Source organism: Hippopotamus amphibius, chromosome 1 (assembly GCF_030028045.1).
Source record: "Hippopotamus amphibius kiboko isolate mHipAmp2 chromosome 1, mHipAmp2.hap2, whole genome shotgun sequence".
In the NCBI taxonomy this organism is placed as follows: Eukaryota; Metazoa; Chordata; class Mammalia; order Artiodactyla; family Hippopotamidae; genus Hippopotamus; species Hippopotamus amphibius.
This window is the reverse complement of record NC_080186.1, coordinates 38,558,802-38,570,649: the sequence shown is the minus strand read 5'-3', so window position 1 is coordinate 38,570,649 and position 11,848 is coordinate 38,558,802. Positions and strand designations below refer to the sequence as shown.

The following is an 11,848-nucleotide window of genomic DNA, read 5'->3' as shown; positions in this document are numbered from 1 at the left end:
TTTTTATGTTACATTTTGTAACAAAAGAGAGATTGGTTTCAGTTTAAAAAAAAAACAAACAATACCAAGAAAACAACTACAACCCTGGAGGCCCAGGTCTGAGCTCTGCCCTCACCCTATCCCTCCCCCAGGTGAGTGGGGTGATCCTCCCTCACCAGGCTGGGTGCTCAGGGGAGGTCCGCCACATTCAGGGACAGTCCGTGCTCCAGACGCCGCTGCACCATGAGCATCTCTGTGCTGAGCCCCACAAGAGACCTGGGCAGCATCTCAGGGCACCTGCAGGTGACCGCCCTACTCGGCCTGCTTCTGCTTCTGCTCAAGGCAGCACAGCTCTACCTGCGCAGACAGTGGCTGCTCAAAGCCCTCCAGCAGTTCAAGTCTCCTCCTTCCCATTGGCTCTATGGGCACATGCGGGAGGTAAGATGGAGCGGGACGGGGGAGGGTAGGGCAGGGAGGGCCAGGGCCCTCAGACCATGGTCCTGGTCAGCAAGTTCATGGGACAGAGTCTTGTTGTGTGATAAGCACGTGGTCCCACAAAAGAACCCTGCTTAACTCTCAGGTCTTGGGTCCTCATCCCAGTCCAGGGAGCTCACTCCCTCCCAAGACCCTGTGTGGGTGTCCTCGGGTCTGTCACTCTCTCCTCAGGTAGATCTGCAGCCTGTCCTGGCAGCCCCGCACTTTGAGGGCAATGGCTGTTCCATCCTGAATCTCCCTGCTCTCCAGGCTGAGTAGCTTCAGCTGTTCTCCCAAAACAGGCTTCTAGATGCTTCCCTGCCTCATCCCGCAATCCCATCCTCTCTGCATGCCTAGCCCTCAGCTTGCCTGGGAGCACAGACATCGGTCTAATGGATGGCGCCCTGTGGGTGCACTGTCCATGGAGATGACAGACAGGAATCTCAGAATGTGTCAGGTCACAGGAAAAGAGGCCCACCTGCTGGATGGGGAATCATGGCAGCTGCAGGCACAAACTGGCTCGGTTTGTAATGAGCAAGGGATTTTCCAGTCTCGTGATTTCAGTGGTTAAACCCTGACCAGTTGCTGGCACATATGAGCCAGGTTCTCAAGATGGCGCCAGGTAAGGGGAACTGACATCTGAGTTGCACCATCAGCAGGGTGAGGTCGCCTGCCCGGTGTCCTCATTCACTGGACTATGAGCTCTTGGAGTTAATGTGTAATCCCCCTCACCCCCAGCACCCAGCAAGCAACCTGCACAGAGGGAGGTCATTCCAATGAGAGGAGGGACAGGCAGGAGGGGAAGGAGCAGCCTGCAGGCGGGGGAGGGGCAGCACCTCCCCACTCAGCTCTGGCAGCACTAGCCTGGGGGCGTGGGGGCTCACAGGAAAGTCAGGGGCCACATGGACAGGGGCTCACCAAGGCTTTGTGGGCTGAACAAATGTCAGGAGAAAATCAGGGGTTGGGGAGAGCTGAGGCCCCTCTTTCTCTGAATCATGATTCAAGTATCATGATTCAAGTATCATGATTCAAGCCAAAGACAGGAACCGGAAACAGCCAGGGCCCCATGTGGGCTGGTCCAGTACCTCTCTCCCCTCTCCTTCCTACACTCCTGCACCCCAGGTTACTAAGGGTCCTCCACACCTGCTGGGCCTTCAGGCCTCCTAGTCTCCTGCACGCCAGGTTATAGAGGGTCCTTCCCGCCTGCCTGGGCATTGCAGCCTCTGGTACACTGCGCTTATGTGCCCTGTACCTACAATGACCTTGTCCCTCCTATGTCTGTCTTCCAAGGCCCAATTCCAAGCCACCTCTCCCAACATGTCTTTCTGGGTCTCCCAGGAGCCGAGGGCACAACTCCTTTTCCCTTAGATGTCCTTTTCAAAAGGCATGGCTAACCGGATTCAGCTATTTTTTCTGCAGCATCATAGCGGTGAGCTCCTTCTGGGAGAGCCTGTCTCTGGTGGATCTTTGTGACCCGAAAGCATCTGGATAAATGATGACTCGATGAATGAGCAAGTACATTTCCAAGAGCTTTCTAACGTCAAGGTTGGAGTCAGGGCGCCATCCTCAAAGCTTCGCCAGAGGCTGGGTCTTCCCTCCATCACACATTCATGACCCCCTACAACTGTCAGGGCCTCTTAATCCCTCTGTCTCCTCTGCTAATCCAGAGGCTCCAAGCAGACAAGCATCTAGAGCCCCATCCTAATTCAGGGCCTTTGAACCAGTGCCTGGCACATAGGAAATGCTCAATAAATATGTGCTGGGTGGAGGAAGCTGTCCCACAATAGGCAAGGTGTCTCCGAGCTGGTGAGTCTTGATGGTAGAAGGATGCAGGCAGAGATTAGGTACCAGAGTGGCAGGAGTTGCTTTGAGGTACACAGAAGCCATTGAATTAAAGAAGAGTTGGCTGCATGGAGCATGCCTTGGACCAAATGTTGAGGAGAAATCCAGAGGTGGTGAGAAAAGCTGCGTCTCCAAGCAGAGGAGAGGCAGTTGCTCTGTGGCAGAGAGGACGGGCACACCAGGTAGAGGGAAGAACATGGGCAAAGGCCCAGGAGTGTTAGCAGGTGGAGCCCCTGCTAGGGGCACGGGCAGCCACATCCTGGGGGGCAGAGCAACGGGTCCTGTGGAGTTGCCAGCCCGGCAGGAGGCAAGAAGACAGAAGGTGAAGCCAGAGTGCAAAGGCCTTTGTGGTCCACACTGAGGAGTTTCAAAAGCTTCCTCTAGGTGGTGGGAAGTGCATAAAGTTCCTGGATATTGGTAAAGGAAAGTGACAGAAAAAAATCCACATATCAAATCTTAGTTCAGTACCATTTTCATATATATACATCCACAATGTGTCCTACAACAGTGTACACACTCAATATGTAAAATAATATTATACACACAGAATTTAGTATTTAATTTCTTTCACATAGCCATATACATCCCAAACAATCTTTCAAAATAACAACCATTTCTATGCATGCTGGGATAGTATTCAAAATATATTACAGCAGAAAGAGAAATTACAGAAACTTTCCCATTTACCATTGCAACAAAAAGAATAAAATACCTAGGAATAAACCTGCCTAAGAAGGCAAAAGATCTGTATGCAGAAAATTTTAAGACATTGATGAAAGAAATCAAAGATGACACAAACAGATGGAGGGACATACCATGTTCCTGGATTGGAAGAATCAACATCGTGAAAATGACTGTACTACCCAAAGCAATTTACAGATTCAATGCAAACCCAATCAAATTACCAATGGCATTTTTCACAGAACTAGAGAAAGAAATCTTACGATTTGTATGGAGACGCAAAAGACCCCGAATAGCCAAAGCAATCTTGAGAAGGAAAAATGGAGTTGGTGGAATCAGGCTTCCTGACTTCAAACTATAGTACAGGGCCATAGTGATCAAGACAGTATGGTACTGGCACAAAAATAGAAAGGAAGATCAATGGAATGGAATAGAATAGAGAACTCAGAAGTAAGCCCAAACACATATGGGCACCTTATCTTTGACAAAGGAGGCACGAATATACAATGGAAAATAGACAGCCTCTTCAGTAAGTGGTGCTGGGAACATTGGACAGCTACATGTCAAAGAATGAAATTAGAACACTTCCTAACACCATACACAAAAATAAACTCCAAATGGATTAAAGACTTACATGTAAGGCCAGACACTATAAAACTCCTAGAGGAAAACATAGGCAGAACACTCTATGACATACATCAAAGCAACATCCTTTTTGACCCACCTCCTAGAATCAGGGAAATAAAATCAAGAATAAATGAATGGGACCTCATGAAACTTAAAAGCTTTTGCACAGCAAAGGAAACCATAAACAAGACTAAAAGGCAACCCTCAGAATGGGAAAAAATAATTGCCTATGAAACAACGGACAAAGGATTAACCTCCAAAATAGACAAGCAGCTCATGCACCTTAATACCAAAAAAGCAAATAACCCAATCCACAAATGGGCAGAAGACCTAAATAGACATTTCTCCAAAGAAGACATACAGATGGCCAACAAACACATGAAAAGATGTTCAACATCACTCATCATCAGAGAAATGCATGTCAAAGCCACAATGAGGTATCACCTCACACCCATCAGAATGGCCATCATCACAAAATCTGGAAACAACAAATACTGGAAAAGTTGTGGAGAAAAGGGAACTCTCCTGCACTGTTGGTGGGAATGTAAGTTGGTACAGCCACTATGGAAAACAATTTGGAGGTTCCTTAAAAAACTACAAATAGAACTACCATATGATCCAGTAATCCCACTACTGGGCATATACCCAAAGAAAATCATAATCCCAAAAGAAACATGTACCATAATGTTTATTGCAGCACTATTTCCAATAGCCAGGACATGGAAGCAACCTAAATGCCCATCAACAAACGAATGGATAAAGAAGAGGTGGCATATATATGCAATGGAATATTACTCAGCTATAAAAAGGGATGAGATGGAGCTATATGTCATGAGGTGGATAGACCTAGAGTCTGTCATACAGAGTGAAGTAAGTCAGAAAGAGAAAGACAAATATTGTATGCTAACTCACATATACGGAATCTAAAAATGGTAGTAATGAACTCAGTGACAAGAACAAGGACGCAGATACAGAGAATGGACTGGAGAACTCGAGGTTTGGAAGGGGGCGGGGGGTGAAGGGGAAGCTGAGAAGAAGCGAGATAGTAGCACAGACATATATATACTACCAACTGTAAAATAGATAGTTGTATAGTTGTATAACAAAGGGAGTTCAACTCGAGGATGGAAGATGCCTTAGAGGACTGGGACGGGGAGGGTAGGTGGGACTCGAGGGAGGGTGGAGGGGGGAGTCAAGGGAGGGAGGGAGTATGGGAATACGTGTATAAAAACAGATGATTGAACTTGGTGTACCCCCCCCCAAAAAAATAAATAAATAAATGAAACTGAAAACAAAAAAGAAAACAGGAAAAAAAAATTACAACCAGTATGGCAAAAGGAAATTAGTATATAAATTTGTTTTTAGAAATAAACTATTTCTTTCTTTAAATAATAAAATTCTATGACAGAACTGCATACCAAGTAATAAGAATTACCATAAGTGGCTCATGCAAATGTGGTACGAATGACCTTCAAAAGGCTGTACACCAGGGGGTCTATCCATCATGTATATTTCTGTAGGCAGTTGCTAGTGCTGGCCCATAGCTGTACCTGACAATGGGACAGAATCTGGTCTTGGGACAAAGGTGGACAGCCAGCAAGTCCGCCTCCAAGCCCAGGCCATAAGCAATAGATCTAAACTCTTAGTTCTGCTGAGAGATCCAGAGGGACCTCCTTGTACCCATCCTGCTCTTCACCCCCACTCCAGCACTGGAACTCAGAGAAGGGTTTTATCGATGTATCTTTCCCTTGGTGACAGTTCCAAGAGGAGAGCGAGCTGCAAGCCCTACTGAAACAGGGTAGAGAAATACCCGACTGCCTGTGCTTGCCAGCTGTTCGGGACAAGAGCCGGCGTATTGGTCTATGACCCTGACTACATGAAGCTCGTCCTGGGCAGATCAGGTGACAGTGAAACCCACATGGCAGCAGGAGAAACTCTTCCCTCTTGGGTACATGCCCCTGGGTCTGTGCCATTCCAGAAGAGACCGGCACTTCAGCCAGGAATACCTGACTCTCTACCAACCATCCTTGCAGCCCACAAGACGGCCTAGGGTCGATATTCTCTATTTATAGTGAATGCTTAAACACCTGGGTGGGGCTGATTTCACTCTTCTTCCTTTCTTTCTTTTTAAAACACAACTCAGAGGATGCCATTCTGGGAGACACTTCCCTGTCCACACTGATGTAGCTTTGGCACCTCTCACTGTTGCCTGTCGTGGGTCTTGAAATGGTCAAACCACCACAAATCGTAGGAAAACCACAGGCTTCTGTCTTATTCTATGGCACTGAACAGAACTTAGGTTTCATGCCGATTCACCATCTTAGTCCTGTGGGTGTTCTGCTGCTAGGACACCGAGTCTGCCTGCCTGGTCCCACAGGTGACGGTCAGGACAGAGAGTCTCAGGGCTGGAAACCCAGGGGGAGGCGGCTTAAGACAGACTGTCAGTTGCAGCCGATGGTCTGGACCACTGCTGCTCTGCAGGGCGCCTGCCTTCTTCACTCCCCTCCACCTTCCTTCCTTGCCTTTCAGATCCAAAGTCTTATGGTGCCTACAGATGCCTGATTCCCTGCATTGGCAAGTACATTTAAACACAACTGTGGTCCACCCTCCAGTTAGGTTTACCAAGACCTGCCCCTTTGCCTAACGGAGAACAACAGGGGTCAGGCACCCTGTCACCACCCGCATCTCTGCTGCAAACCTCATTTCTCTTCTTCTAATAATGGCCTCATCTTTGTAATGTGCTGAGGCTGTCCTGTTGCTCAGCCTCTTCTTCACCCCTTCTCAGTGCTCTGTGAAATTCTCAGACTGATTTTAGTCAAGTCCTTCTATCAGCTGCCCCCCTATTATTTTCCAACCTTAATCTCAGAGCTGTCATAATCACATCCTATGGACCATCCATTTTGGAAATTCCCATCCTTGAACTGTCTTGGCCATTCCTGTCTTTGTCCATGATGTGCCTTCTTCTGACACCCTTGGTTCCTCCCAAGTTGTCCCCAGTCATCCTCTAATCCAGTCTGCCCGACCCACACACACCCCCATCTGTGGTCCAGGGAATGGTGTGCTCGTGGTGGAGGGGCAGACGTGGTTCCAGCACCGGCGGATGCTGACCCCAGCCTTCCACTAGGGCATCCTGAAGCCCTATGTGCGTCTCCTTGCAGACTCAGTCCGAGTGATGCTGGTGAGTCCATCCCTCATCACCTGTACCCACTCACATCCAACACAGCTGACAAAGTCCACTTGCAGAAACAGGTGCCCTCAGACATCCATCAGATACAGACAACCCAGCATGATGCATTCCAAACTTACTATGAGACAGAGATGCCTAAAACTGGATGGCACAGAGGAGGACGCAGGCACCAGCTTGAATGCACAATGTGCCCCTCACCAAGGGAAAGCCGGGCCGTGGTGTTTTCAGGGTTCACTCTCCTATCATCTAGACGTCTTCACTCAGCACACTAGAGCAAGGCTCATTCCCCTGCACAGCAGCACAAGCTGCCCCTGGCTGGCATGGGCAACGGCAGCTTCTGTAGCAGACTGGACATCCCAGGATGGCACTCAGGTGGGCTCTGGCCTGGGGTCCAGAGCTTCTGCATGGAACTGAGACACTCATGGCAGAAAATGAGGCCAGGTCTACATTCACAGAGCAGGGCTTCAGAAACATCACCTTCAAACCGCACTGGGAACCAGCTGGTCTCAGCTAACACTGGATGAATGAAAGGAATTGAAGACCCTCATGCCCCTTCATGGCAGCGCCAGCAAAGCTCCTTCAGCTTCTCCGGGCCTTGAAATATTTGCCTTCTAGTGTTGGCCACCACCTGTCCAGCTACGATCTCAGGACACAAAGGATTCCCCCTTTGTCCCCTGTAAAACTATGCTTTCTGGTCTGCCACAAGGTGATGAGCATCATAAATTGTTCCTAAAATTCAGAACTAATTCAGAATATTTTGAGACAACATGCATAATTGTATAATAAAAGATTCTGAGAAAATGGGCATCACATTACACATGTGCTGGAGCTTTAAACTGGGTGGAAATTGAGGAAATGTCATCCAAGGATTTAGAGAGACAGAGGCAAAGAGAGCGTGGCCTTGTCAGCACAGGCCTTCTGAAGAAGCAGAGCAGGGTCAATGTCCCCCTCCCACCACAGGACAAGTGGGAGGAGCTCATCGGCCAGGACGCACATCTGGAGATCTTTGAACACATCTCCTTGATAACGCTGGACGCCATCATGAAGTGCGCCTTCAGCCACCGGGGCAGCATCCAGACAGACAGGTCAGTGACAACCCTTCAAGGGCAGGGTCCTGATCTCACCAGCTGGGGAGGACTCCCCTGAGAGGCAGGTAGGGCAGCAAGGATGCTATTCAGAGCAAAAGGCAACATTATGCAGAGAGCCATGGACCACAGTCAAACTCCACCCAGACCAACCTTGCCTCAGTCACAGGTCCCTGATTCCTGCACAAGGACAAGCCTGGCTGCTCAGGCCACTGGTAAAGCACTGAGGGTCTCCAGGGCTGTAAGGCAGAAATGACAAAGCCTCAGTGCGGCCTGTCCCCACTGACTGAGGAATCCCCACCCAGAGCCCCACTCTGTCTCCAGGTCAGAGCCTCCCTCCACGCCAGTCTCTTCTGCATCCTCTCCCTTCAGGAACTCCCAGTCCTACATCCAGTCCATCAGGGACCTGAGAAATCTGATTTTTTCCCATGTGAGGAATATCTTCCACCAGAAAGTTATCACTTACAGGCTGACTCCTGATGGGCGCTGAAGCCACTGGGCCTGCCAGCTCACCCATCTAGGCATATGTTCTGCTTCTCCTTCTGGGCTGCTCCCCCCTCCCCCCCATCACCAGGCACATGTGAAAGGGCCTGGCCTGGACCCCTCAGGCAGAGCCCAGTCTCCTGCTTCCTCTAAAGGAGCTGGCACACACACCCATGCTGGGTGCTCTCCTGGGGCAGGGGTTGGGAACCGAGATGTTGTGGGGATCAGGTGATGTGCAGGGAGGTACATGTGTCACCACGTTGGTGATGAGTGAATGAGGCCCCCTCCCAGCAGCATTCAGGCAGAGGCTCCCCGGGCTGTGCTATTGAGGGGATGCCCGACCTGCCTCAGATGATGCTGGAGCTCTCAGCCCCGCCATGCACACCCAAGCCCACTCTTGTCCACATCCACCTGGAACCCAGATTGGGCCTGAGGGGCAGATGGGGTTACACTGGGAGAGGGATCAGGGCCCCCAGAGGTCTCAGTTCTGCTGGGAACCACTGTTCTGTGATAGATGCAGTGATCCGGCTGAGGAAGGCTCACCTGCAGAAGCAGGGAGAGCTGGAGAAGGTGAGGAGCGAGAGGCACTTGGATTTCCTGGACATCCTCCTCTTTGCCACAGTGAATATGGGCAGGAGAGGCCTGCGGCTTTTGCCAGAAACGCAGAGGAAGGGCCAACCCTGCACTCTTGCCCTGCCTCTGCAAATGGAGAATGGGAGCATCTTGTCTGACACAGAACTCCGTGCCAAATTGGACACATATTTATGTTTGGAGGCCATGAAACCACAGCCATTGGCATCTCCTGGACCCTCTATGCTCTGGCCTCCCACCCTCAGCATCAGCAGAGGTGCCAGGAAGTCATCCAGATCCTCCTGGGGGATGGTACCTCCATCACCAGGTGAGTGCACATGCAATAGGACAGACTTGACACTCAGCTGGGGGAGAACCCCTGGTTGTCTGGCCCTGCCCTGCCCATCCTATGTTAGGATGGACTTCATTTCAGGGGCCACCTGGATCAGATGTCCTACACCACCATGTGCATCAAGGAGGCACTGTGACTCTATCCGCCAGTGCCGTTCATGGGCAGAGAGCTCAGCAAGCCCATCACCTTCCCTGATGGACGCTCCTCACCTGCAGGTATGAACTTGACCGCCGCCACTAACCTGAACTCTCTACAAGACCACATGGGAGATCAAAAATACAAATGTGCTTTCCCAGTTCTGGGATGGCATGGAGATTATTTCTGCCTGAAGATCATTAGTATTGACTCTGTGGTTTGGATGACTTTTTAAAAATGCTTGACCCAGAACTTGAACCAACAAAATCTCAAAAAGCAAATGCTAGTCCCTAAATGTAGTCTTGTAATGGAGGGCTAACGCTCTGATTCCTTGAGTTGAGAAATCTTAAGAGGGAAGCAGACAGAAGCAGGAGGAGATCTTCTTCTTCCCATAGTGGGTCTCATTGAACAAGGGAGCTCAGGGAATCCACTGTCCTCGGTCAGGTGGCCCAACCTGTGAGGGGCCCTCATGTGGATGCCAGAGAGCAGCTGATGCCCAGGTTGGAGAGCCCTGTCATGCTTGGAGGCCCCCCACGGGCTCACCTCCCAGTGGGTGTGAATCCCAGCGCTGCCACCTCCTAACTGTGGGATCATGGTCACGCCCTTTAACATCTCAGAGGCTCAGGTGCCCCATCTGCACAAGGGGATGTGAGTGCCTTCCTTGAGGGCTGCTCTGAGGATTGAATGAGTTAATGCACCTCACCCAAGGGCTCATGATGACACTTGATAAATGTGACTTGTCATGTGAGGTGCTCTTAAATGTAAGCCTCCAATTCCTTTTACTTTTCAATCCTGGGCCATGGTTCCCTACTCCTACCTGCTGCTCATGTGCTTTGTCACACCCAGCTCATCTGTCGTGAAAGAGCATCGTTGTATTCAGAGTGATGGAGGCTGGCTCTCATGGTGGCTCCCAGCCTTTTGTGCTGCACATGCCCCCTGCTGCTCTGGGTACCATCCGTCTTCCCTCTCTCCTCCCTGCCCCACAGCAATCACACTCTCCCTCTCCATTTAAAGGCTTCACCACAACCTGAAGGTGTGGCTGAACCCAGAGGTATGGTGGCTGTGGGAGGAGGGAATGGGATGCTCTCTCCAGACCAACACCTCTTCTTGCTCCCCCATCTGGGATTCTTGTTCCCTTTTGCATTGCTGAGAGGAGTGTGACCCCACGTGTCCCGGCCGCGGTGTTCTCTCTGCAGGTGTTTGACCCATCCCGGTTTGCACTGGGGTCTTCTCAACACAGTCATGCTCTGCTGGCCTTCTCAGGAGGATCCAGGTGAGGCTTTCTGCACTTGGTGCCGCTGGGTGTCACTGGGTGCTTCCTGATGTGTCTGACTGTGTACATTCCTATGTGGTGTATGCACTATGTCCTTGTATGTTAATGTGTTGAGAAGGAGGCATGGGTCTCCATGCTTATGAAGACCTTGAGGGCACGGCACAGAGACCTTGACCTCCTGACTTCCACAACCACCAGCCACTTTTCCCTGTCAGTGGCCACTCCGACGTTTCTGCGGTTTTCCTCCCTTAAGGTGTCTGACATTTCATCTTTAGAATTTTTATGAAAACTAAGCTTCAGATGTTTGCTTTTCACAATCATCAGTCATCATAAAAGGTAGTTTTCTCTCTACACACATTCTTAGTCAAGCCCGCTGCCTTTTCTACTTAATTCACCAACCAGCCTCCCACTGTATCAGTGGTGTTTACATGGGTTTGGATTTCCAGCTGCCTCCTTTGTCCTGATGGTTCAAGCCATGTATGTGATCAGTTGCCATGGCCGTAGAGAAAAATCCATGCCATGTATGTGTTCCCTATTTCTGTAGTCAATGCCACCAAAGTGTAGACTGCATTTTCATATAAATATGACACCTTCCAGTTGACAAAATTCTTTATGTATAGCAGGGATTATATGCCATAGTCCCAGAATCTACAGAGTGTACTTGGGGAAAAAACTAACAAACAAACAAAAAAGAACATGACGTGGAGGACAATCAATTGCTTTTCAGAGAAAATCCACACTTTTGTATTTGACACGTGCATTTGAAAAATTCCTGGAAGGAAAAGCACCCTGGAAATAGCTGTTGACTTGGATGATACACCCCAAAATGACTTCTGTGAAAATCTCAAAGACTACAGATGCCCCTCTGAAAGAGTAAGTCCCATAATTTTGTAATCTTTTAGTAGAAACAAGGAGAAGCAAGTTTTTTTCATGAATCCATACTTTTGTGAAGTTTTCAGTTGGTGAATTAACCTTCACAGAACACGTTTGATGCAAAACCTGCTCAGAATTGGCTCTAGGATGTGTAGGGTCCATCCTTCCTTGTAGACATGGGCTGCACGTCATGCAGCTGCCACTAGAGGACAGGGGGACCAGGTGGCTCAATTCATAGGTCAGAATTAACACTTAATTCCATCTGGGTTTTTTTTCTCAATTCAATT

The 11,848-nt window shown here is 49.5% G+C and overlaps 1 pseudogene; it reads left to right on the top strand.

Annotated features, from left to right (window-relative positions):
- The first annotated feature begins 222 nt into the window (after positions 1–222).
- On the top strand, positions 223–10,692 carry LOC130858293 (cytochrome P450 4A25-like; annotated as a pseudogene).
- The last annotated feature ends 1,156 nt before the right edge of the window (positions 10,693–11,848 follow it).